At 40.9% G+C, this 25,843-nt stretch overlaps 1 protein-coding gene across 5 annotated transcripts in view; it reads left to right on the top strand.

Annotated features, from left to right (window-relative positions):
* Nucleotides 1-25,843, top strand: part of GHR (growth hormone receptor) — a 1,047,683-nt gene that overhangs the window by 143,411 nt on the left and 878,429 nt on the right. Inside the window, exon 1 of one of the 5 annotated variants that reach the window (XM_086960595.1) lies at nt 21,566-21,827. The exons of the other annotated variants lie outside the window; for them this stretch is intronic. The gene's annotated coding sequence lies outside the window, so the exon portion shown is untranslated. Of the gene's footprint in view, nt 1-21,565; nt 21,828-25,843 lie in introns of those variants that run through there. 5 annotated transcript variants of the gene reach the window in all.

Raw genomic sequence — 25,843 nt, forward strand, 5'->3', positions numbered from 1 at the left:
CCATGTTACCCAGGGACAAATGGTGACCAAGAACATGAGACAGACGATAGAACAAGCAAATGGGAAGCCAGTGGGCGGGTAAAAGCCCTGCGCAGGCGCTGTCTAGCTGAGATATGAAAACAAATGGTACACCTAATTTACACATTCTGATTTAATCAAATAGGGACTTTTGACACCTTTTTCTAATACAACAAATGATTTCTCTGATTCAAAGCCAGTGTTAAAATGCTTATGGTTTACGTTTACCCAAACATATACTACAATTAAATGTATATGCCATCTAACCCCGCCTAAGTTCAAAGATTGGCAAACACAGAAGCAACAAACAAATGTATTTTCTTGTTATCCATGGCAGGTAAAAATACATTTAGTCCAGCAAAACTAAAACGGGAAAGCTACACTCCTTGTAGATTGAACCATTTAATTTAATATGATCTTTACAATGATGATGACATTACTTGTTGTTTAATCATCAACTCAATAAACTCTGGAGAAGGTTTATTTGATCAATAGTCATGAGTCAGCACAGTTTTATTTTTTTAATTATTTTGTCATACATGTTGCTATGTAAACTTTATACATGTACATAATTAGCAAGTGCACAACCATGTCTGATATTGTGTTGCAGCTATGCTGTCTCTTGCAGAGATTAGGGCACGCTGAGATCTTTCACCTCTTTCACAATGTCCTGAGTACCATGGGTGCAAGGAGCTGGCGTGTTGCTCCTGGTTTAAAGTCCACGCAGTGCTTAGTACATACATGGTTGAATAGTAATAAAACCTGAAAATCTAAGCGAAATTCAAAGTAGAGCCCCTCATCCCACTCTCCCAGCTTCTCTGTTCCCCTGTAATTCTCTAACATTATCACATGCTTTGTTGTACACGTGTCAGTCTCCTGTCTCCTGCCCCCCAACAATCCGTGTCCACGGCCGCCCCCATCGCCCAAGATTCAGTACAGTTGATGATGTTGACAGGAATTTAACCCAGGTATTTCGATAGCTAATCTTACTGTTTACATATGTTAGTATGTTTGCTTCTAATGCACCCTTGGATGCTAAATGTAGCCTCGGTATATAATTGAGAAAGTCACAGATGCTACATAATCTTTGTTTTACCAGTTAAATTCGAACCTGATATTGTTATCAGCACAGGATTGGGGGAAGGATAGTTTAAATAGTACATGAAAAACAAAGTAGTGGACACCCTCCAGCCAGTCTAAAAACATCCCAGGATGGGCTGAAAGACCAGATTCCAATGCTTGATGTTACAGCACTGAGTGGTTTGATTGTCGGGGATTACAATCTTCATTTCAAGACTGTTCAAACCATTAATTAAATAATTGATATTATTTTCTGTCACCTTATGTTGCTTCTTACAGCTTCTTTATTCTTTGAACCAAACTCCTAGATAGGTATATAGTGATCTCCTTTCAGGAGCAAATGAACATTTGCCACTTAGCCTACGTATGTGGCTTTGCTTTAAAAGGTCGCCAGTGCTGATTGTTGACTATTCACTGCCATCCTGTTTTATTGATTGTATAAGTGGAGAGCGCTAGGGAACTTTGCAGCCTTAAAGGTACAAGACATGTATTTAAGCAGCAAAAACCTATCTTTTGATAATTCTGAGCCCCCATCTGAGGAATATAGCTATATAGCAAATGAGCCTGGGCACATCCCTGCTTTAATCTACAAGAGAAAAACGTGTCCTGGTCCAATTTAATAGATGTCGAAATATCTTGGTCAAAGACGACACATCAACTTTAGGAAGGTGCCTACTGCCTTCTACTGTTAAACTTATAAAGAGTATTTTTCTCATTCTCAACTTCTGTATGTATGTAGCACACGTATCTTTGCCGGAAGACGGGCAAGAGTGCATGCTAGATGTAAATCTCTGAACATTCATCATTCGGAGAGGTATTTACTCGCAAACACCTATGCCTGGCCTGCTTCCCATTTACCTTTGGCAGCCTTGTATTAGCCCAGAGCTCTAGCACAGTGAGGGAATATGTATGCAGGAGACAGAACTGTAGCATAGCCTGGCAAACTGTTCCCCATTGGTCAAGTAGCACAAGCTCACAGGCACCTCACAAATGTGCATCTCTCTCAGGCCCATAGGCTTCTTGACAACACCTTTTCTCATAAGTAGCCATTGAACATACAAAACTTCGGGGTGCCTTAAAGTGGGAACTTTGGCCCAAATTTTGATTTGGACCATATGCGCTGTGCATTGTAGCTAATATATATCATGAAAGTATGAGCTATAGAGAAGCACTGGACATCCAGGTTTCACCTGAGTTATTTGAAATTGTGGATCAGTGAGATTTTCAGATACAGTTTGGTGTCATCGGCATACATGTGAATTTTGATTAATTGATCAGTGATGGGGATAATGGTCATGCATGATTTGTATGTGATTTGTAGATGATGTGATCTTAAAGAATTCAAGCTTTGATCACAGTATCCAGAAGAGTCTGATAACAATCCACCCCACACCCTCGAACGAGGCTGAGCCAGTAGGTATACAAAATACAAACCCTGTAGGCAGAATAAAATTCTGGAGGCAAGGGATAGAGAGAGAAGAGAGACAGCCAGCATTTTGCAGCCTCCCCAAAGAGTGTTTTCTCGTTGGATTTATTGCTTCTGAGTAGAAACATCACAACCTACACGTCAGACTGATAGGAGTACACTACAGCAAGAAGGGCATAAAAATGTGACTTTGCATAGTAGCTAATTACATTTATAAAAGATATATTGGAGGAAAATTCAAATGTGTTTGCTTACTGGTAAGCCGCTGGGAACCTTAGGTATACAATGGAGAAGGAAGGTGGTGAATGCACATGGAGCGTGCCCACATAAGGTAGCAATCCTGGTAGCAAAGAAGTGGGGAAAATCCAATACACAGCCAAAGAAAAATTCCAACTCTCAGTCCAAAGTGCATGCCAAAAAGTTCAAAACCCCAGGGACCTTATATGTAAGAAAATAAGAAAGGTGAGGGCACAGAGCCAGTGAATGAACTAGGATGAGAAGTGCTGAAGCCATGCAACACAACTCTGAAGGTTGCCAGGCACCACCTCAAGAGAAACTTTGTCCTAAAAAGTACTGCTGCCTGCAATGCCTTGGTATGACCTCTAAACTACCTAGCTCTCTCAGCGTCCCAGCCACCATAGGCAGGTTTGCCACAACTTTGTACGAGTATGGGGTCACATGTCCTCTCTGCTGACCCCTGGGAACATAATGAAACCTAGGTATGCCTGTCCCTGACAGAATACTCAATGCTGATCAATTGCTGGGCACTGCTTATGTAGGATTTAATGTTCTCTTCCATGACCAGTCCTTAGTTAAGAATGTCAGTGAAGGCTTCATGTTTAAAAAGGTCTTCTGTGTAAGGAAATCACTGGCCACAATGTGGGAATAATAAGAAAAATCTTATCCTACATACAAGTTCCCAGGGACCACATGGCATGTCTTTACCAGAAAGGAACGTAATGTTTAGTCCAGACATTCTGCGTAAACAGGTTAGATAGTTGAGTCAAATAGCCTGACAAAGGTAGACTAGACCTAGGCGATGCCATAACATGTGTATGTTTACATTTTGAAGTGTTTTTAGGTCTCGCGACCTATCAATGCGCGCAAGCGCATTGAGCGGAGCGAGGATTCAAGTGCTCAAAATACTCGTGAAACCAAGGGTTTCGTTTGTGCGGTTTTCTTTGAGTTCACGTGAATCACGTGACCAAACAAGCACGCGCATCAGCCTCCCTCCCTCCCTCCTAATTGCATTTTTTCACAGCCGCACAGCACATCAAAGGGCTTCTCCCAGCGTGTGCTGTGCAGCTTCTCCTCCCCTAATTATTCATGGCTGGCCGGTGGCCGGCCGTACTTTCAGTTTCCCGGCCGCTCTTGTTTCCTTTGCTGCTTGCATTTCCACATATGGCAGCTTCTTGCCCTTACCCGACGCTGTTTATTTATTTACGTTTAGTTTATTCATAATGAAAAGGCACTGGAATGATGCAGCCCACCCCGAGGATTGAACCCTGTTTTCCTGCACAAAAGGCAGCAGCGTTAGATATTGAGCCACCTCCTCGCACCGTTTGTATCATGTGTTTTTTAATGGCTTTGCTCCTGTCTTTGCTTTCGTCTTCCCACCACTCTCCAACTATCAATCAGCTGCTTTCCGCTAGCGGCTATAGATCTCTGCCTGTCTCTCGCTGTGTTTCCAGCTCCCTGCTTTATTTAATCCGCATTCCTCTGTCTGTGCTTGTTTAGGTTCGATCCTCGATGCGCTCTTGTGATCCAGAGCAGATCACATGGTTTCTGGCTCTAGGAGCCTTTGTTCTCGGGCAGACGTGGCTAGGTGTAGGTAGCCGCCTACTCGCAGGTGATGCTCTAGTGCAAAGAAATGAATGTAGCTTGAATAACCAGATTCTAACACTGGGTATTCATTCACTGCTGTGACGCAATTAAAGTAGAATACCGGAGCTGTTACTATATGTTGTGCATTCAACTCCAATGGTTTCCCCTACGGAAGAAAGTATCGCTTGCACTGTTGAAAGCGCCCCCCACACACAGACACTTCTTATAGGAAGGAATGTGCTGCTATTCAACCTTTCACCTTCTTGGGGATGTAAAGGTTTCCAGCTTCTAAGAAACTGCCAGACAGAATGACTGGTTCGAGTACAGAAAACTGAAAACATCATGCCCCAGACATAACATAACATCGTCTAATCACATCGGTCATCTAGTACCATGGGGGCCGTATCGAGCATCCCCGTCTCTTTATTCAATTAGCTCCGATGGCGTAATTGCGAGAGAGCGTGGAAAGAAATAGAGTATGCAATTAAATAGGAGTGTACTGTGTATCATTCAACATCACACGTCACGTGTCATGTGACTTGCGCTCTTGCGTTCTATTTTTACATTGGAAATACTTCTGTCTTTCAAGCTACTTAAAACCTTTGTTTGTATAAATGCTCCAAACATGATCGTATATTTTGCGTAGGTTTTGTAGCTGCGAGTGAGTGTTTTGGAGGGTCAGCAAAGAGAGAAACTAACAGAGCTAAAACGGACCTCAGAATACAGCCGGCCTTCTGCAAGCAGCACATGTCACTAAGGGTACTGTTTACAGTCCCATCCAGTGCAGGTAATGAAAAACAGTTACTCCGAGATTCCCATTAAGGGAGGAAAAAAATTGGCAAAAGGAACACATGTGGTACATCTGTTCTGGCTTGCTGACCTGCCGCACACATAGTGCATTTTCAAATATCTTGTACGGTTAAAACAACTTTTAGAGCGATCATTGTGGATCCAGCAAATATTAGGCTGTAACTGTGGTAGGATATATCTGGTGGTTAATGAACTTGCTGGATAAATGAATGAGCAGTCTAGTCGCTGGTTGACTCATAATAAAATAGCATAGAGGGTTTAGGTTAATTGCTGCAAAGTAAAGTGTGTAACACGCAGTGACAGGTTTTTGTGTTATGTAGATAGTTAAGTGGGGTACTGTTTTTTCACAAACATCCTAGTGTTACCTGCAGCCCACAGGTTACAATCCTTGTAATATAGCTTAGTTAGTCGTGAACTGATATCAAAGACCTGCAGGCAAACTGCAAGACATACATTTCTTACATCTTACTATTCTTTTCCTCAATCTTTAGTTATTATACGCGTTATAAAGGGTATAATTGGATTGTAATAAATACTTATTAGTGAGTGCTACCTTAACGGTAATTAGTGCAATTACTCCTACAGACGGATTCATATACATACAGAAAACACAGATACATATGACATTCTTAAAGTTCATGCAAATCTCTTCCATACAAAGCTTGGAAAATCGGAAACTTTCCCACCAAAACATAGTCACCATAACACCCTCTACATCATACAAAGGCACACGCACACACCTTCATCCTCAGAACACCACACACCATGGGAATACACACACCCTTCCCCTCACACCACCTCACACACACTCACCCTCACAAACAATTACACTCCAAGACCCATTCACACCCTCAATAACATTCTCAAAAATCACACACACTAACACACTCACACACCCTATCAGCATCACACATCATATCACAATCAATCACCCTTTTCAAACTCACTCACACTCTCTCACATTCACATCATAACACCCTCAAAGTCAAGTACAGCTACAGATGGCAGCGCGGTCTTCACAGAGTGGCATGGTACAACACAATGACTTGTGGTGGCACCATGAACCGGGGAAGTCTACAAGCAATGCAACTGGGCAGCAATGTTTTGTATTCCTTATTGTAACGTTCTAAGTACAGCAGGTATACTCAGACATGGGCCCCAGGCACTGGCGTTGCCAATAGGTCTCGCAGTAGGAAAGTTGGAGCTATTGGTTTTGTAAATGACAAAGCCCTTTATGTTTTTAAAATGAAAACAAAAATAAAAGGCATTGTTATTTGCAATTGTAATAGCTCCAACTTTCCTAATGCGAGACCTATTGGCCACGCCAGTGCTTGTTTAGATTTGGTAGTTAATGGGGACTTTGAGAAGATCAAACAGAGGCAAACCCCAAAAAAGGAAAATAGACCCAAGGAATGTCACTTCATTTTGTGTTATTGCTAGCTAACTACCATCATCAAATTGCCATAGAATTCTCTGGGCCCAACAAGGCGTGCCCATAGATTCCGACTATTACATTCTGCTTCATCATTTTGACTCATCACCCTGTGTAAAAACCTTGCCAATCCAGGAACAAAAATCTGCACATGCGCAGCACAGAAATGATGGTTCGTTTTCAAGTGAGCTAAATAAACTTAAACTGTTAGTTCAGAGACCTGAAAGGAAATGGAGAAAAGAATGCTCCACGTCAGATAAGGAGGTGTACCACTCTCTAATGCGTTCATATGAAGCAAAAATGAAAGCTGGTAAAATGGCCTTCTTCTTTGAAAGGATTATTAACTCCACCAACCTTTCTAAAGAACTCTTTAGCATGGTCTCTGAACTTCAACATCCCACAACCATAAAGTTTGAAATATCAAAAGTCTTTTATAACAGTTTTGCCCTTTTTCTCAGACACAATTTCTAGTATCTGTGACGCCATCATTAATGATGCAGTAGCGTATGATATCTTCACCATTTAAATCTGTTTTGCAGACCGGGATACATCTACTCTCTTTCACACAGATTACTCAAGAGTAACTCTCAAGGACCGCCATGGACTCCCTTCAGGTTTCCCAAAGAATACTGTTCAAGTATGGCATCTAAAGTGACTCCTCTTGGTTACAAGTGACGTCCTGGCTGTTTTTCACTGCTCTTTAAGGCATGTCATTTTTACAGACCTCTGGAAGGCGAAGGCAGCTGTAGTGAGAACTATGCTTACAAAGCCCGACCTGGGAGTTAATTGAATGAACAATCTTAGCCCTATCTCAGTGCTCCCTTACATGGCAAAGTTCTGAAAAGTGGCCCTGCATCAGCCTCAGAACCTAACGACCTAATTGTTGGTGGCCATAAAGCTCAAGGTCATAGCACCGAGCAAGATGTCCTATTGGCCCTCAATGATCTTCGCCAGCTTATTGATGAAGGAGAAAGTGTGGCATCCTGGCCAATGGTGACTTGTGGAATCATGGGTCAAGATTCTACATATCATCTCACATTCTTTGTTAGTCAGTTTGCCCAGGCTCTTTTCACTAAATGGTTCATTGTATTTATCTTCAATGAAACATATACAAAGATATCTCATCTGGACCTTTTTAAAATGTAACACTGGTGACTGGGACAGACCCATTGATGTTTTGGGATATTTTATTGCGAGAATCAATTTTAAAGGCATTAATATAACTGCTAATGTGTATGTTGCCAAAGAAGGTACTAGTCTATTAGGATGGCCACAGCAAAAGGATCTGCTCATCACCTTAGATCCCAACCATCATAAACAAGTGTTAGGTTACACTGATTTTATTGCTCAAGTTCAAGACGATAAGGTAACTGAGTGGGAGAAATTATATCCAGAAGTGTTCGCATCTAAACTGGGTTTACTAAAAGATTTTGTTCATAAGATAATCCTGAAGCAAAATAGTACATCCAAAGTCCATAAGGTTCGAAATGTTCCTTTTGCTATGAGACAAGCGGTCAAAGAAGAATTGGATAGATTGTGCAGTTTGGACATAATTGAAGAGATTGAGTCATCCGAGTGGTTGTCTCCAGTAGTTGTTGTGCACAAACCTAATGGAAAAATCAGATTATGTATTGATTTGAGGGATTTGAACGAGTGCGTGTGGGTAGATCGGCATCCGTTGCCTAATAGAAATGAGATGTTTTCAGTTTTGAAAGGGGCTACTGTATTTTCGACCCTGGACTTATCTAATGCCTATCACCAGATTGCTTTGCATGAAGATAGTAAACCAAACACCTCTTTTATTACTTCGGAGGGTGCTTTTCGGTACAAAAGGATGCCGTTTGGCCTAATTTCAGCCTCAGCAGTGTTTCAAAGAGTGATGCACAAATTGTTTAAAGATGTCAAAAATACATTGTATTTTCAAGATGATATTTTGGTATTTGGAAGCAATAAGCAAGACCATTCTGAAACATTATGTAAGGTGTACTGAGCATATTGCGGAACTGTGGAATGACTCTTACTAAGGAAAAATGCAAGTTTGAAAGGAGCTCTGTTGATTATTTAGGACATAACATTAGTGGCAAAGGTATATCGCCCAAGCAGAATTTAATTAAACCAATTCAAGAAGCTCCTGAGCCTCATACTAAAGATCAGCTCAGATCCTTTTTGGGTCTGGGTGAATATTACGCCAAATGTATTCCCCTATTTTCGGACAAAACCAGTCATATGAGGTGTTTAATGAAAAAAATTCAAAAATGTATTTGGTGTGAAAATTGTGCCACAGAATTTGCAAATCTTAAAAAAGAATTACCTTCAACTTCTGCATTAGCGACATTTGATACAAGTAGTTCTGTCATCATTACTGATGCCAGTAATATTGAAATTGGGGAAGTTTTGATGCAAAATCATAATGGGAAATTAGTTACTATTGAATTTGCATCTAGAACTCTACGAGATGCTGAAGTTAAATATTCAACACTTGAAAAGGGAACTCTGGCATGCTGGTGGGGTATAGAGTATTTCTGAAAATATGTATATTGCACAGTATTTAAAGTTAGAACAGATCATAGTCCATTGGTGGAGTTGTTTACAACAAAGGGTTGTGGAAAAGCTACACCAAGGATTGCAAGATGGCAGTACAACTGCAAGATTTCCATTTTAACGTAGAGTACATTCCAGGTGTCAAGAATGTTTTAGCAGACTGTTTATCCCATTTACCCGTCGGGGAAGATTGTGACTCATTTATTCCTGATGAGAATACTGAAAAAGTTATATCTGTTTGTATGGTATCTAATGGATGTATCAAACAAAACGAATGGTAAAATGCTTGTGCAACCAATGAGGAAATTCAAGAAGTCATCAAATTTATTTCAACCCAATGGCCGTTAAAAAAAGATTTAGATAAAGAATTATTGCCTTATTTGTATGTGGCCAATGAATTGTCAGTTATTGACGACATGTTATTTCGAGGTGTACAATTAGTAGTACCTAAGGATTTGCGTGAACAAGTACTGTGTTTGGCACACGTAGGACATCCTGGAATGTCGAGCATGAAAAATAGATTAAGATCAGACTTTTGGTGGCCAGCCATTGACAGATTTATCGAGTCAAAAGTTAGATTGTGTATGGAATGTATAATGAGTGACAAGTCATAAAAAGTTGTGAAATATGAAAAGGTTCCTGTATCTAGGCCAGAAGGTGTTTGGAAAAGAGTTTCTCTTGACATTGCTGGTCAGATTTGGTTGTCCAAGAGTCCAATGTATATAATTGTCCTTATTGATCAATTATCTCAGTGGCCAGAAATTAAGTTAGTTCATCATATTGATTCTCACACAGTCATTCATTTTTTAAATCAAGTGTTTAATAAGGAAGGGTTTCCCAAGTGTTTGGTTACTGATAATGGTACTCAGCTAACATCCACCTTAATGGAAGATTATCTGGCTAAGCATGGTATTTCTCATATTAGAACATCGGTATATTATCCACAGAGTAATGGAATTGTTGAGAGGTGGAGAAGGGTTCTGAAGGAGGGTGTACAACTGGCATTATCCACTGGCAAGAATTGCTCTCAGATCCTCAAAGATTTGGTATGGAATTATAGGATTACTCCTAGAGTGGTAGGGGATTTGTCTCCATTTGAGAAAATGAGAGGGAGAAAGGCTGTTTGTGATTTAAATCAGTCATGGATGTTAGAGATGAAAAACAAGGTTGCCCAATCCAAAGTATTAAGAAGACCTAATGATAAGTGTCGTTGGCCATCCAATGAAAGGCAATAGTCATCTCAAAAATGTGGGGGTACTTTGTCTCAATTTCATGTTGGAGATTGGGTACGAGTGAAGAAGGGGAGATTAATAAAGGCTGGAGAATCCACATTTTCTATGCCCATGAAAATAGTTAGTGCTGGGCATCAAGTTGTAGAGTTGACGGATAGTAATGTGTGGAGCATGTGCAAGGCTGTTAGAGTGCCAAAATGTTTAGATACTTCGTCCGGTTCATTTATGTCTTCATTTAGACAACATAGCTATAATAAGTCAAGAGATTCAGCTACTCAAGATTGAAAGTCAAACCAGCTTGGTGTAAAGATTATGTTATGTCATAATACTTTTGAATACAACTCATATTCTTGTTTGGTGTCGAACTTATGTTCATAAGTGTAACAGTTGAACATGTTGTACAACCATTTTTATATGTGTAGAAAAATAGATATTTGTTGTTTTGTTTACCCATAAACTTTTGGTTGTGGTCTAATCACATAGCATGTTACATTTCGTTTGGTAACTATGTACTTGTATATTTGTGTTGACAAAGGGGGATGTGTGGCATCCTGGCCAATGGTGACTTGTGGAATCATGGGTCAGGATTCTACATATCATCTCACATTCTTTGTTAGTCAGTTTGCCCAGGCTCTTTTCACTAAATGGTTAATTGTATTTATCTTCAATAAATACAAATGCAAAGATATCTCGTCTGGACCTTTTTTAAATGTAACAGAAAGCAGCCATGCTATTCCTCTTAGATTGGTCAGCCACATTCCCACAGGAGCCTTGAAAGGTGTTAACCTAATTACCCAAGGAAATATGCGCCATTTCAACATTGATCGGCAGTCAAAAATCAAGGACGGGCTTTATACTTGTCGACTACTTGATTCCATTGCTTACTTCTCTGAGTACTCGGTATGCATTTCCTCTCATTGTTAATAGCTGACTGCTTCAGGCCAGAAGTTGTATTGATACCCTTAGGTAGCGGGTACATGATATTCGAGCAGAATCCTTTCATTGATTGCTACATTGACTAACCCAGCACTGTTTCTTTTCAGATCTGCAGCGAATGCTTAACCACTGCTACATTGATCTTAAATGGTGGTTGTTATTAACACCTACTTCATTAAACCATTTCACCCATTGAAGCATCAAACGTTGAACCAGTCCTACTTTACTTTGAACCTGTAACCTGCATATTACATGCTGTTCTGTGCAGTGAGTGCTTAACTGAGCTGTATTACCAGCTGCTGATATGAATTATCATTGTTTTAGCTAAGAATCTGAGGGTCGTATTGCACTGTTTTTGCTACCGTGGTGTCCCAAGAAGTTAAAGAGCAGGATCAGCGCTATTTGACAACATTGAACAGTTGTGAACGGTTGCTTACCATGGGAGCTTTACAGTAATGTGCAGCTTTTTACTGGACATGTGGCAGCATTTGTTGACATATATAAAGTAAACAACCAAACAAAATACAATAAGATACACAAAGCACCATAACCACAAATTTGAAAAATAACATTTCACATCAAAGCAAAACAGTTTAAGCAAAATACAGCACTACTGTAGTACAATGCAACACAATCACAGTGCAATAATGCAGCTCAAAAGTACTGCAGCACAAAAATCAACAGAACACGTCCTCACCACAACAAAATTACACAAGACTTTTCAGCAAGCACTGCCTTAACTAACCACCAAGGCATTAAATGGCGCCACTGGAAAAAAATGTATGATCTGACCCAAGCCTTATTATTCTGTGCTTGGCAATTGATAAGCAGCTTCAGCACCAGTGATTCTGTATTCTACAACAGAGTTATTTAAGGACCAATTGACTTTCAGATTTAGACCTTTCATTCTAGCTTTCTCGTTCTCCAGAGGACAAATTGTTGCTTAGAAGTGGTTTGTTGAATATTGAGTATGAAATATAAATTTTAAAAGCCTTTAAAACACTTGAATTTTGAATGAGATGCTGAGGTTATCCGTTACTTTCCTCTCCCTTGTTATTGACAAACTGTGATCTTAGATCACTGTGATGACATCCTTCTGTGATGTGAAAAATCCAATCACCAGAGTTGGCACATAAATCCATCAGTTCTGGATTTACATCTTCATTGTGTAGAGAATACTTCAATAGTCGATTCAGACAGCAGCTTTAATAATTCACCCAGGTACATGCTGCAGAGGAGCTATTATGCAGTTTCAGCTCAGAGGATAAGCAGACTAACCAAAGTCATTCAACCTATTCCCAGAATTCAAGAGACTTAAATGACTGAATTGACCAGGTTTAGCTTGAAAACCACAAGCTTCTTTTACAGTTGGCTTCCACCACTAAAAATTATTGTTCCATGTCAGATATATTTGCATTTTGTCTCTCCATTTATTTATTTATTTATAAAGTTTTATATAGCGCAGCGGTATCTCCATGGGTCTCCTTCTTAAACCCAGAATGGGGAAGTCGGTTGTAGAGTATTGAAACCTTTTTGACTCCAGCTAAACATGTTTCTGTTTCAGACTTGAGTATTCAGGGAACGTATTGAATAACCTACACCGAGGCTAAGAAACCTTTTTGGACAACATGTTCTTTGCAAGTGATGCCCGACAGGAAGTTCCTAACTGTTCCCCTTCTTCTTTTAAGACCTGGTGGAATCAATGTGTTACCCAGCATAGTGAACAATAATATGATGTGGTTACAAACTGCAGTATCTGTGCTTATGTTTGAATAGTCTTTTACTTCACGAGTGCTGTCTTGCAGAAGTTTACAAATCACCTGTGTAAATTAGAAGCCTCCAATGTCGGTATAGGAAGGATGCATACATGCCAGACTTTTGGTATAATCATTAATGGTGTAAATCGTGGACCAATGTAAGACACCCCTTGTGTTGAAATCAAGTCACTGCCTGGTTGTGGAACAACACTGATTTAGAATAGATTGTACTAAATCTCACAGAATAATCACTCCATTTTGCACTAAATGACCCTATAAATGCCTTCTGTTTGCATTCAAAGTTTATCAGGAATGATGGTCTTGTTCATTTCAGTGCCTGAATACATTTCAAAATTTGGCTGTGTATTAAATCTTCTCCAGTCAAACCTTGTTAATATCACTGTATTCGGTTATTACTTGAAGTGTTTATTTTCCTTGATGTTGAGCTCATCTCCTAATTTAAGCACCCCAAAACCTCTATGGCACGATGCCTGGTGGTAAATAAACTCTCCATGTATTTGTGTTCCTCTTTCTGTTTTTAATGCTGATGATGATCACTCGTTATCCATATGCACAGGAAGTGACAACTCTGGTGTCTCACCAAAACCGTCTTTAAAAGAAGCCAAGCTAAAGGAGTTCATTTCCCATCACCCATCTACACAGGAACTGACCTTCACAGGCATTACAAACCCAAGACCTTAATGGTGGATGTATCAATGACAAAGAACAAACAAGGGAGATACCCTATGTACCAATACGGGACAGGGTGAAACAATCTTAAAAAAGGAAAAACAGTCCCTAAGTTTAAGGATATCCCTTATGCCGAGGTGTCCCTTGTAACAATTAATCCAGTGAGACACACCATTACTCAAAGAACAACCCTATGGTCAAAAGACAGCAACAAGACTCAGCTGACCAATAACTGAGCATCAGTTTTTTTGGGTACTCTGTCATATACAAGTCCTGTAGCATTACAAAAACAAACCTATGTGCATATGTGGTAAAAATAACAATTTATTAAAAAGAATTTTTAATTACAATACATAAAATTCAATATTGCACAGTCATACACACAAATACATTAAAAACCAAAAAGTTGACGCGGCGTTTCGGTGTCTTCAAAGGATAGGTACACCTTCTTCAGGACGGTTTTTAAAATCACTCAGATTATGAGCGAATCTGGTAGTTTCGAGCTACCTTTAATACCAACAATTTCTTATTCCATTTGTTGTATATTTTCTGCTTTGTTGGTTAATACAAACAATTTCACCTGGATCCAAGTGTTTATATGTACTGGATAGGTTCGCTGTACCAGGGATGACCACCGTATGGATAATATATTCGCATACAATCTTGCTTAGGGCAAGTTTCTTGGGGCCCCCTCATGGGGTCTGGAGGAGCTATATATATGTTCTCCTTGTACCGGCTGAAAGCGTCTTGTTTTGTGCTTGCTTGTGTCAGTTTATCTTGTTAAAAACCAGCGGCCTCCCTGTCATCTCTTCCTGGTACAGCGTTTCCGCTCCCCTGCCACTCTCCTCCTTGCTCTGAACCCTGGTGCTACTTACATCACTACTGCCACACCACACCACACAACATGGGAGGATCATTCACCTGCGCTTCCTGCAAGTTCTCATACTTTCCCCTACATTCAACACCCACCACTCCCACATCAATAGCACCCACCACCCGCTTGCTCATACTCACACAAACCAGCCACCTGTTCACACTTGCACATACCAAACACCAACCCCACAGCCCGCCATACTTGCATGCACGCTCCTCAACACCTGCTCGCTCACCAAACACGCCATGGAGATGTGGCACATACTGAACGACCATGGTATTTCTCGTGGAAATATGGCGAAACCCAACCTCTGCACTGGACATCATTACAGCCATCCTTGCCGGCTACAAGATCACCAGGCAAGAATGTCCGCACAAGCCCATAATTGGAGTCCCCATTTTATTCAAAGAAACCAACATTTGAACCTCCTACACAAACACCCCAACCAGCTACATGGAACACCTAAAGTTCAAGATATGCATTACAATCAACTTTTTCCTGGGCAAAACCCTCATTTACAGATCACCAGGATCCCACAACAATTTAGCCAGCAACATCAAAGACTTTGTCACACCCCTCATCATCAAATCCACAACCATCATCCTCCTTGGAAATGTTAACGTTCACATAGAAAACAGCACCAACCCAAACTATTTTGCCCTTCTGGAAAATCTCAGAAACCTTGACCTCACCCAGCCTGTTACTGAACCAACACACCGCTGGAACCTACTGTATCCAATTTTCCCTTCAGTCAGCCAGCTTGACAAGCCAGCAACTATGACCTAGACCGACCACACCCTCATCAGTTTCTGCAAACCCATCCTGCACCACCACAAGCCTACTACCACCTGAACTACCTGCCACAGCTGGAAAAGCTTTCCAGAAGATGAATGGGCTTTCTTTCTGTGCACTTGCCTGAGCACACCAATAACTTGACATAAGACATAAAAAATCTCAAATCTGGATCACCGGTTGTGCCAACACCCTGGCTCCCACCTCAAGCGCAACTCTACACTAACAGCCTGACCACAGGTCAGCTGGTACACAGAGGACTAAGGCTAACAATGGCACTGCACGCAACTAGAGTTCCAATGGAAAACAAGTCAAGACACCACAGATAAAGACTCATAAGATGCTACCACCAATAGATAGAGAACACCAAGTGCACATCCGCTGACCCAGTCATGCTTTCCAACTGCAGACACATTTCCTTTCTACTATACTCGGTAAAGGTCTTAGAGAAACTAATAAATGGACACATCATCGACCACCTCAGCAATCACCAGTTCCTCAGTGCCACAGAGTCCAGATTCAGGCCCAACCAGAAAACAGAAAAAGTACTCCCCACTGCCACAGATGATATCTGTATGATTCTTGATAGAGGGACTATACAAATTCTCACTCTCCTGTACCTCTGCAACATTTGTCATGGCCTGACACCCTATCATCATCAGACGACTGCAGGAGATTGGCATCCATGGACCTGATCGCCGCTGGATCTGCTTCTTCTTAATTGATAGAATGCATGCTGTCAACCTCACACTTTAATCCTCGTAAACCTACACACTCAGCTGCAGAGTACCTCAAAGTTTATCGCTCTGCCTCACCCTCTTCAACACATACACAATCACACTGGTCAACGTCATCCATGCACGCATCAACATCCTCTTCCGCACCAATTACACACAACCAATACCTCATACTCTCCCTCTTAGACCAGACCCTCAATTCAGGAAACAAATTCACCACCTGCTTGACCAAAGTCACTAACTGGATAAAAGCTAAATGTTTCAAGCTCAACTTCATCCAGCGAGAAGTAGTGATCTTTGGCAAGAACAGCTCACTGTGTGATTTTAACTGGTAACTCGCTAAACTCTGACCCATACCCAAACCCAGAAACACTTTAGGAGCCTTAGAATAATCAACAGCAAACTGGATATGACTTCACAAGTCAATGCCGTCACTACACCCTACTTACACACCCTGAAGATGCTGACGAAGATGGTAAAATAACTCCCATGCAAGGCTAGAAAAACATTCGCTCATGCCCTTGTCACCAATCGGTAGGACTATGGTAACACCCTCCGTGCCAGGATCTTCAAGCAACTCACTAGTAGACTACAAATCATCCAGAACTCGGCAGCTAGACTCTTCCTCGCCTTCCACACAGAATTGACACCACACCTCATAGAGTTCCACTGGTTCCCCATGCACAAACACGCTTGTTTCCAACTTCTCTTTATCACACACACACACACATTCAAAGCACTACACAACTTAGGCCCAACCTACCTGAACAGTGGCATCTCCTTCCAACAACCCCCCAGACACCTCCACTTTGCACATTCCTACATCCGGTTCATATACAGAACCAGCCCAGGAGAACGGCCATTCTCTTTCTTCACTCCTAAAGTGTGGTACAGCCTCCCACTCCAGATAAGAGCCTCCTCCTCTCTTCTTGAATTCACCAAGAAGCTGAAAACCCGTTTTTTCAATTAACCAACTTTCCAATAGGCAAGGCTAGGTACAAACACCTGCTCAGCTCTATGATACTCTTGTGGGTGATAGTGTGCTTTACAAATGAACATAACTCATAATGGTTTTGTATGGCGTTTCAAAGGCTTTTGACAAAATTTGAAAAGGTTTATGGAAAAATCTGCAACTTTGCGGATGCCAATGTTTTTGATTTGCCATATTTGTTTGAAAAACTTGACATTTGCAACAGTTCATCACTACAATATTTGTATTTAAAACTGATTAAATGGTCATGAATATGATTCAATTTACAGAAATGATTGCTGTATGCCTGCATAATGACAATGTGCTTTGAGAGCTCCACAAATGGTAAAAGTGCGTAGAATAATTCTGAACATGTTTTCCATTGTGCATAGAAAACCTCAGCAAAAAAACTAATTTTACAAAGATAACACATACACCTTTACTAAAACTTTGAGTGAAAGTTATTGTGGTTTGAGTGAAAACCCTTAGCACCAACAAAAGTTAACTGAGATATTGCAGACTTCTCACAAGTCAAAAAACTTTGCCAGAAAGAAAATATGTTGCTCTCCCTACTACGAAAATATGGACTTGATGGAGAATGGTGTGGTTTCCTCAGTGGCAGGACTCGGTCTTTCTATATCTGATCGATTGTATTTTTTTGTAGCAAAATAGCTAAATACAAACTAGTTCAGGACATAATTTCTGTATGACCCTCAGTGGACACAATGTTTCAGACCCAAAAAAATTTCTAACCAGAATTTGAACTCTGGAAGGTTTAGACCTTTAAAAAAAACGGAATCAATTGATCGCATATTTTGAAAACTTAAGTCATTTTATTATCAAATATTGTAGTATGAAAATTAGTAATTATATGAAAGGCAGCTACAGTACTATGTGGAAACTAAGTTTCTGCATGGTGGTACTAGAACACTCATTTTTTTTTTTTTAAGGTTGGCAACGACTGGTGAAGAGTTCAACCTGCAACAAAACACCACTGGCACTTGAGTGGCAGAGGTTTTAAGGGAGTCGTGCTCCAGGCAGGTCACTCCAACTTCCCTTCACTGCTGATGTCGAAGCAACTTTTCAGGACTAGGCGGAAGTACTGGCTACCAAGATTTTTTTAATCTATGTGTGAGGGGACTCCCAAAGACATTCCTGACCCAGTGAGAGATCTGGGTAAATCGTTCACCTCTGACTAATGTTACATCCCACTAAGGCTGTGAACTATCTATTCTAACTGGTTTACACATTTCTCACATATCCTCTTTTAAATCTGTCCTATACGTGACACACTCAGCAAAATTCACTATCGCTAGGTCTGCATGTCTTTTTTTTAAACTGACCATTGGACATTCCCTTATGCCTTCAATATAAAATCAATACCTCAGGCACTGGGCGAAAGCTTTAGTTGTCTAAAGCCAATCAGATATGTGAAAACTTTTCCATAAACTGCTCCCTTTTAGGATTTAAGTCTAGAAGAAGGAATAACATTCTAAATAAGATTAAACTTGAACCATGTTTCTGATCCTTCAAAGGTAACCTCGAGGAGCGCTTACTGTTGTAAATGCATCTTCAGATATTGTTGTTACAGTAACTCACTCCTATTCCTTAACCACATTTCTCATCCCCTACATCTGTAACACTATAGAACTACACTCCTGTTTAGACTTCATTCCTTCTTCTCTATATCTTCCTTTGCTTTCTGTCCCCTGCTCTCTTCATCGAGAATTGCTCCATCGGTCTCTACAAAGTGGCACCTCTAAGCTATTCTCTATCTTGTGCACCTTTGCCTGTTTTTCTCTCCTGATGCACAAGATGCCACAGCTGAAGGGATGATGACAATCACCGATTGTGTTTTGAATATAAATATCATATTCATCATGTTTTGCAAAGTGTGCAATGTTCTTGCCTTGTTGGAAAGAACACTGACCAGATTTGGACCATGTTCATGAGGTAAAAAATAAATAACTTTGATGGAGTGGTCCAATGGAGCGTAAAGTGTGAGCCACAGAGATTGGGCCTCTGAGCCTGTTTTCCTGTCTAGCCATTGAGTACTTTAGGTAATTCTACTGCGCTCTAGGGTCAGAGTTGGGCTAGCCTATAGGGGAACCTGGCAGAAGGGCTGGTCTGACTGGTTAGTGTATGGGCTGATATTATTTGCTGTTCTTAGGCTTTTTTGTGCCCAGGTGAGTCTGTGTTTTTTCCTGTTGAATTCCCTGATGTTACCGCAAACATTGTCTGCAGCAAGCACAAATGCATGCAGACTCCCATACCATGCAAAACTCTTATATATCTGTACTTTACAAGTATAAAACTGTCCTAATTTCCAAATGTGGTCCATTTATATATCCAGATGATTCTCTAATGGGGCCCCTGCCTCTTTTCTGTCCAAGCCAACCCTGTTTAGGGTTACTGCCCTTTGAGAATGCATACCGTCAGCACAATCAAATGGTGTTTTTTTAATGTTTTTTTTATTGAGGTAGACATTTTCGTTCTAGAAATTTATGATGGCTGGGCATTTTTAATACCAATGCACCAGCATGTTGAGTGTACATTGTGATAATCTGTGCATGGAGGTGAAGTGTTGTCTGATGAACAGTCTGTCGTGTGTGAGACTGCCGCGTGCCTTGGCTGAGCTCATAAACAAGTCAGCGCTCTAGAGCTCGGCCAAATCGCTTACTCACCAAAGTCTGCTGCCTGTGACATGGTATTCTTTTGTGCAATCAAAGTAGAGAAAAAATCTTGTGTGGAAAAAATATTTTGTCCAGAACATCAAAGACAAAAATATTGTAAAGGTAGGTTTCTATAGATAAGCTCAATTTTACTATATATAACGTAACTCATTTGTACCTTGACGGTTAAAGGAAAAGGACTTTGTTCGCAGCTCGCGCCCTTGCTTTGGCATTAATTCCTACCTGTAAGTGCATTCCCACCTAGGTGGCAACTTTTTCTTCCATATATATAAATAAAAGACGTCTCCAGCAGTCACGCAGGTTTGAAAAGACGAGGCGAACCCAGGTACTGGTGCTAGTTATTTTATTTTGCTCTCCACCACACCACCATTACGCGTTTCGGCCAAACAAGGCCTTGATCACATGACAACGTGTAGGGGCTTATGTGCTCCTTTTAAAGTGCTAGTGCCAACAAAAAAGTAAACGTTTGATAGACATGGAAGAAACCCTGTCTAAACAAGTTACTGCTTAAATGCACGTTTGCACGTAAAAACCATTGTATAATGCTCATAATATATATAACAAACCTAGGTGTATATCAACGGGTGAAACTGTCTTTATCCATAATTATAAATATAAATACATAAATATAATTATAAATACATATATAAATATAGCAGCAAATACAAGATGTAAACAATCAAAATAAATTGATATATATATATCAAATTTATATTAAAAATGATGTTATTTCACCACACTGCAATTAAAACCATAGTCTTATATGTGTACTTATAGTTATCTCTGATGTTAGGAGAAACTGTGCCACAGATCTGATCATCAATGCATAAAAGATTCGTACCAAAGCCCTGCGCCTGAATTATGAAATACAAAGGCAAAACCTCAAATGTATGCGCGTAATAATCGCTAACATTTGCTTAGAAATCATACCCAAGTAGGTAAGGCAAGTAACAGTACACAATGAGCAACAGTTGGCATACGTGAAAAATCAGCAATAAATATTGGTAGAATAAATTAAGAAATAGTGCTACCTAAAGAAAAATGAATTAGCAAAGTGATATAACAGTACTTTTTGAACAATAAGAAAGTTAATTGAGATAGCTAGTATGTTTACATTTATATAGTTAGTTAATGTTGTGGACAGTATTCATAAATGTGTGGCAGTCCTCCCCACCGTTGAGACCATTGGGCGTCTAACAAGATTATGTGCCTGGTCTCTAGTCTACGCAACAGCAGCTCACGGTCCCCTCCCCTCCTCTGTGGTGGTACCGTGTCGATGACAAAGTATCTTAATTCTGCAGGGTTTTTACCATGGAACTCCTCAAAGTGCCTGGCCACCGGGTACGCAGTGTCGCCGTTGGTAATGGCCCGTAGGTGCTGGAGGATGCGTTTGTATACGTGTGGTCTTGTACGACCGACGTAACGCAGACCACAGGAGCACTCCAGCACATACAGTGCGTACTCAGTGCTGCATGTGAGTTGGCATTTAATTTATATATATATATATTTATTAAGGTACCTAGATATGAAGTTAAGAACAGTAATCTATACTTACCTATTTCCCACTTAACTTTTCGATATTTTGGTCGTCCATATTTTTGACACAATATTCTGTCTACATGATATGTGTGTTTTCCATATTCTGTCAGTGATCTCATATTCTGGCGCCTCGGCAGGTTTGTTACAAAACCCAGTTCAAAGTCCAGACGTGCATACGTTTTTTTTCTGACTTGCTGCCGATGCATTAAGCTTTTCATTTCACTTTGAAAAGCCAGCGAGGTAGTACTGAGCAAAGAACAATGTCGTGTTTGCACACTTGTTGATTCTGATAAATGCCCCATATCCCTGGAGCCCTGGGGCCCCCGCGTGTCTGCGCTCTGGAGGACTTTGGACTCTTACTTATCTTAAAGTCAGGACAGTAAACAGAGAGGAAGGCTAACGCGCCTATTGCACTCGTCCTGCTGAACAGCCCAAATGGAAACATACAGCAAAGTTAAGCAGCTTACAAAAAACAGGTAGGGATCGACAAATTAAACCTGGATATTTGTTAACTTTGCCCCGCATTTTAGTTGTTTTCTGTTGCCGCCACACCTTTGCTGCACACGACCTATCCAATCTGTCACATATTCTTAAAAAGAAAGAAAAATGCATTACCTTTGGAAAAAAAAGTAAACGCACTGGAAAAACCTGTCACATACTTCAGTCTGTTGCTTGATGTGGGTGTAGATTGTTATATATAGCACTGTATGTCTTCTCTGGGAAACCATGTGCCCCCAGCACACTTTGGAAACCCAAAGCATTAATTTTACATACAGAACCAGGCTTTGCAATTGCACACACAAAAATCCCAATTATAATTTATAAGCCGCTTTAAAATACTAACGCGTTTTCAGTAAATCGGCGTGAAACTTAAGTTTGCATGCTGCAGACTTAAACATGCCTCTTTATGAGATAGGAAAATAAATGGTGATGAATATGTTTGCAAATTTCTGTTTGCCAGATATTTTTTGCGCAGTTAAGTTGAGCATGGAGGGCAGTTAAGTTGAGCATGGAGGTTCAATAACAGTCATTCTTTTAGTTTTATGTAAAGAATACAAAGGCACCTTCAATAAAATGTCACACCCACGTCTTTTGATCCCTTCAAGAACATGCCGGATATAATCTATATTGCCTTTATCATTTTAAAGTTGGACAAAGTTACCGAAGTAATGTAGACGTGTATAACAAGCATTGGCAAAGTCAATAGGTCTCTGCTATGCAAGATCTATTGGCTTTGGCAATGTATTGTAGCCATGTGGTACACCAGCGTGGCTGCTGTTTAGCATGGCTAAAAGCTAGTGGTGTAGAGGAGAGTGGTGAAGAGTGTTGCAGACTAAATGGGCAAAGAGTGCCGTAGTGTGTTGTAGAGTGGAGTAGCATATAGTCGTGGAGTGGCCTAGAGTAGATTCACATAGAGTACCATACAGTGGAATGACATAGAATGAACTGTTGTAGAGTGCATTAGCATGGTGTTGCTGAGTATAGTGGTGTAGAATGCAGTGGCGTAGAGGTCAGCAGCATAGAATTCAGCAGCGTACAATGCAGCATTCTAGAATGCAGTGGCATATTTCAGAGCGTTGCATAGTAGAGTGCAGTGGTGCAGAGTGGAGTGCTGCAGTGTGCAGTGGTGCAGAGTGAAGTGAATCAGAGTAGAGTGGCATAGAATGCAGTAGTGAAGAGTAAAATGGCGTAGAGTCCAGTGTATTGTGGATTGGCAAACAGTTCATTGGCGTATAGTGCAGTGGTGTTGAGTAGAGCAAAGTGGCATAGAGTAAAGTGCTGCAGAATAGAATAGAATAGAGTGGAGTGGAGTGGCATAGAGTGAGCTTGTGTAGTGTTGCACAATATAGTGAGTGCAGTGGTGTATAGCGCAGCAGCTTAGAATTCAGCAGTGTACAATGCAGCGTTGTAGAATGCAGTGGCATAGATTAGAGTGGTGCATAGTAGAGTGCAGTGGTACAGAGTAGAATGGTGTAGGGATTAGTGACATAGAGTGGCAGAGAGTGCAGTGTTGTAAAAACGTGCAGAGTGAAGTAGCTCAGAGTACTGTGGCATGGAGTGGATAGTGCAATGGCGTAGAGTGCAGTGATGCAGGGTAGAGTGGCATAGAGTGCAGTAGTGCAAAGTAGAGTGGCTTGTAGCTTAGTGGCCAAAAGTGCAGTGTTGCAGAGTGGCATAGAGAGCAGTGGCGTAGAGAGGGATAGAGTAGAGTGGGGTAGACATCACTGCTGTAAAGTACAGAGGTGCAGAGTAGAATGCAGTGGCATAGAGTCCAATTGTGTAGAGTGTGTTAGCGAAGGGTGCAGTGTTTTAGAGTGGCTTAGAATTGTGTGGCGTAGACTGATGTGGTATAGAGTAGATTGGTTCAGAGTAGAGTGAAGTGGAGTGGAGTGGAATAGTCTAGGGTAGAGTGCAGTGTTATAGAGTAGAGTGAAGTAGCGTATAGTGCAGTGGCAAAGAGAGCAGTGGTTCAGAGTGGATTAGAGTGACGCACAGTAGATTGGTGTAGAGTGCAGGGGCATAGAGTTGAGTGTTACAGAGTAAAGTATATTGGCATAGAGTGCAGTGGTGTAGAGTGCAGTTTTGCGGAGTGGCGTGATGTAGAGTAGATTAGAGTGGCATAGACTGGAGTGTTGTCGAGTACAGTGGTGAAGTGAAATGTGTAGTTGTGGAGAGTAGAGTGGCTTAGTGTACTTTGGTACAGAGTAGAGCGGTGCAGATAAGAGTGCAGTGGCATACAGTGCACTCGCACAAAGTGGAGTAGAGTGCAGTGGTTCAAAGTAGAGTGGACTGGCGTAGAGTAAAGTATGCATAGTGTGGTAGCACAGTGCAATTACAGACAGCACGTTTTCAATTAAAATGAGTTTTATGTCTGGACTGATATACAGTTTAACCAAAAAAAATGTACAGCGCACAAGGGATAGTGTGTGAGGATGGCATCCCCTAGCGTATTTATCTGTTTTGATCATAATAAAGAATTTGTTTCCAACGCAGGAAAGGGCCAAATTATCCGGTGCGGTTGAGTAAATTATGCAACATGAAAAGGAAAAAAAGTATGCAACTTAATGCAACACATTTTGTAATAGTAGTACTTTATTATTTTTCATTTTTAAACTGAATGGTCATTGGTTGTAATCCATTAGTAGCAGTTTAACAGGCAAATATAGCAATAAGCAACAGAAAGCTGACCAGTCAAGTTTTGAAAAGGACCTCCCACTGCGCTGGAACACGTCGCTGCACTTTCAGTAACTTTTGAACCCTTTGAGCTAGAAACTTGAATATTTTTTGTTAACATTTGCAGACTGTGCAGCAAATGGAGAATTATGTGGTAAATGTGGCAAATCTATAATTATGTGAAAATCGCTGCTGCCGCACAATAGAGTTCCAGTGGTCCTGATTATGATGTACTTGCATAGTTCATTTGAATGTTGTTGTGTACTAGAAAAAACCTTTCCTACCCCCAGCATCCAGCACGATTGTGACATGAACCTCTCACTTTGAAGTCAGGAAAGAAAAGTAAACACAAGCTACCTCGAAAGACTGAGCGTTACATTTGACCTGTTTATTTCAATGTACAGCAAATGTGACAAAATAAGAACATGAGAGTTAAAGGCCTGTTTACAGAAAGGAGCACTCGTGGAAGAATTCAAGGGGAGTTGGTGTGGCATGGCTTTGCTCCCTTTGGAGGGACAAACTCACCCTGACCGCTTAAAACAAATTAAGCCAGCAAACAGAAATCCAGAAAATATGAGTGACAAACCACAAGGCCAATTGTAATCAACGGCCGGAATGCATTTTGAATGTCCCCAAGATGTCTTTAGAAAACCAGACAGCTGTGCTATCTAATAGGCTTTAATCTAAAAAGCGTGTTAACCTAAAAAGCATACGTTGATTAATCTTTCCTCACAAATAAATACATTACAGTTTCCGCAACTCACACCTAATCATATGTTAAATGCACTATGGGTGTGCATGTGGTGGTTTTGAGTTTGACCCATTTTCTAGCTATATCGCATATGTGTTTCTTTCCCCAACCTGTGCTCGTGTTGCTCTCCCTGGCCTGTGTTCCCCCATGCTCCATGTTGCTCTGTCTCATCCATATACTTCTCCCCCGCCCTACCTGTTGCTTCTCCCACCCTCTATGATGCTTCCGCACCCACCTATTTGTTGCTTCCCCCAACCATGCTATCCAAGTTGTTTCCCACTCATGTCCTCTGTGCTGCTTCCCCCAGCCATGCCATCCATGTTGCCTCCCCACTGCCATGCCCTCAGTGTTGCCATCCCTAGTGCTTCCCCACAGCCAGGCCCTCCTTGTTTCTTCACTCCACCTACATCCTCTGTGTTACTCCCTTCCACCAACTTTTGGAGAGAAAAAAAACACGTTTGTGCTACTTTTTTGTTTATTTACCTATTCTTCTCAGATCGGTAAATAAAAATAACAGAAAGCACTCATTATTTTGTAGGCATATGCATACTGCAATGGCCACGTCTT

The sequence above is a fragment of the Lissotriton vulgaris genome, chromosome 3_1 (genome assembly GCF_964263255.1).
Source record: "Lissotriton vulgaris chromosome 3_1, aLisVul1.2, whole genome shotgun sequence".
NCBI classification, from domain to species: domain Eukaryota; kingdom Metazoa; phylum Chordata; class Amphibia; order Caudata; family Salamandridae; genus Lissotriton; species Lissotriton vulgaris.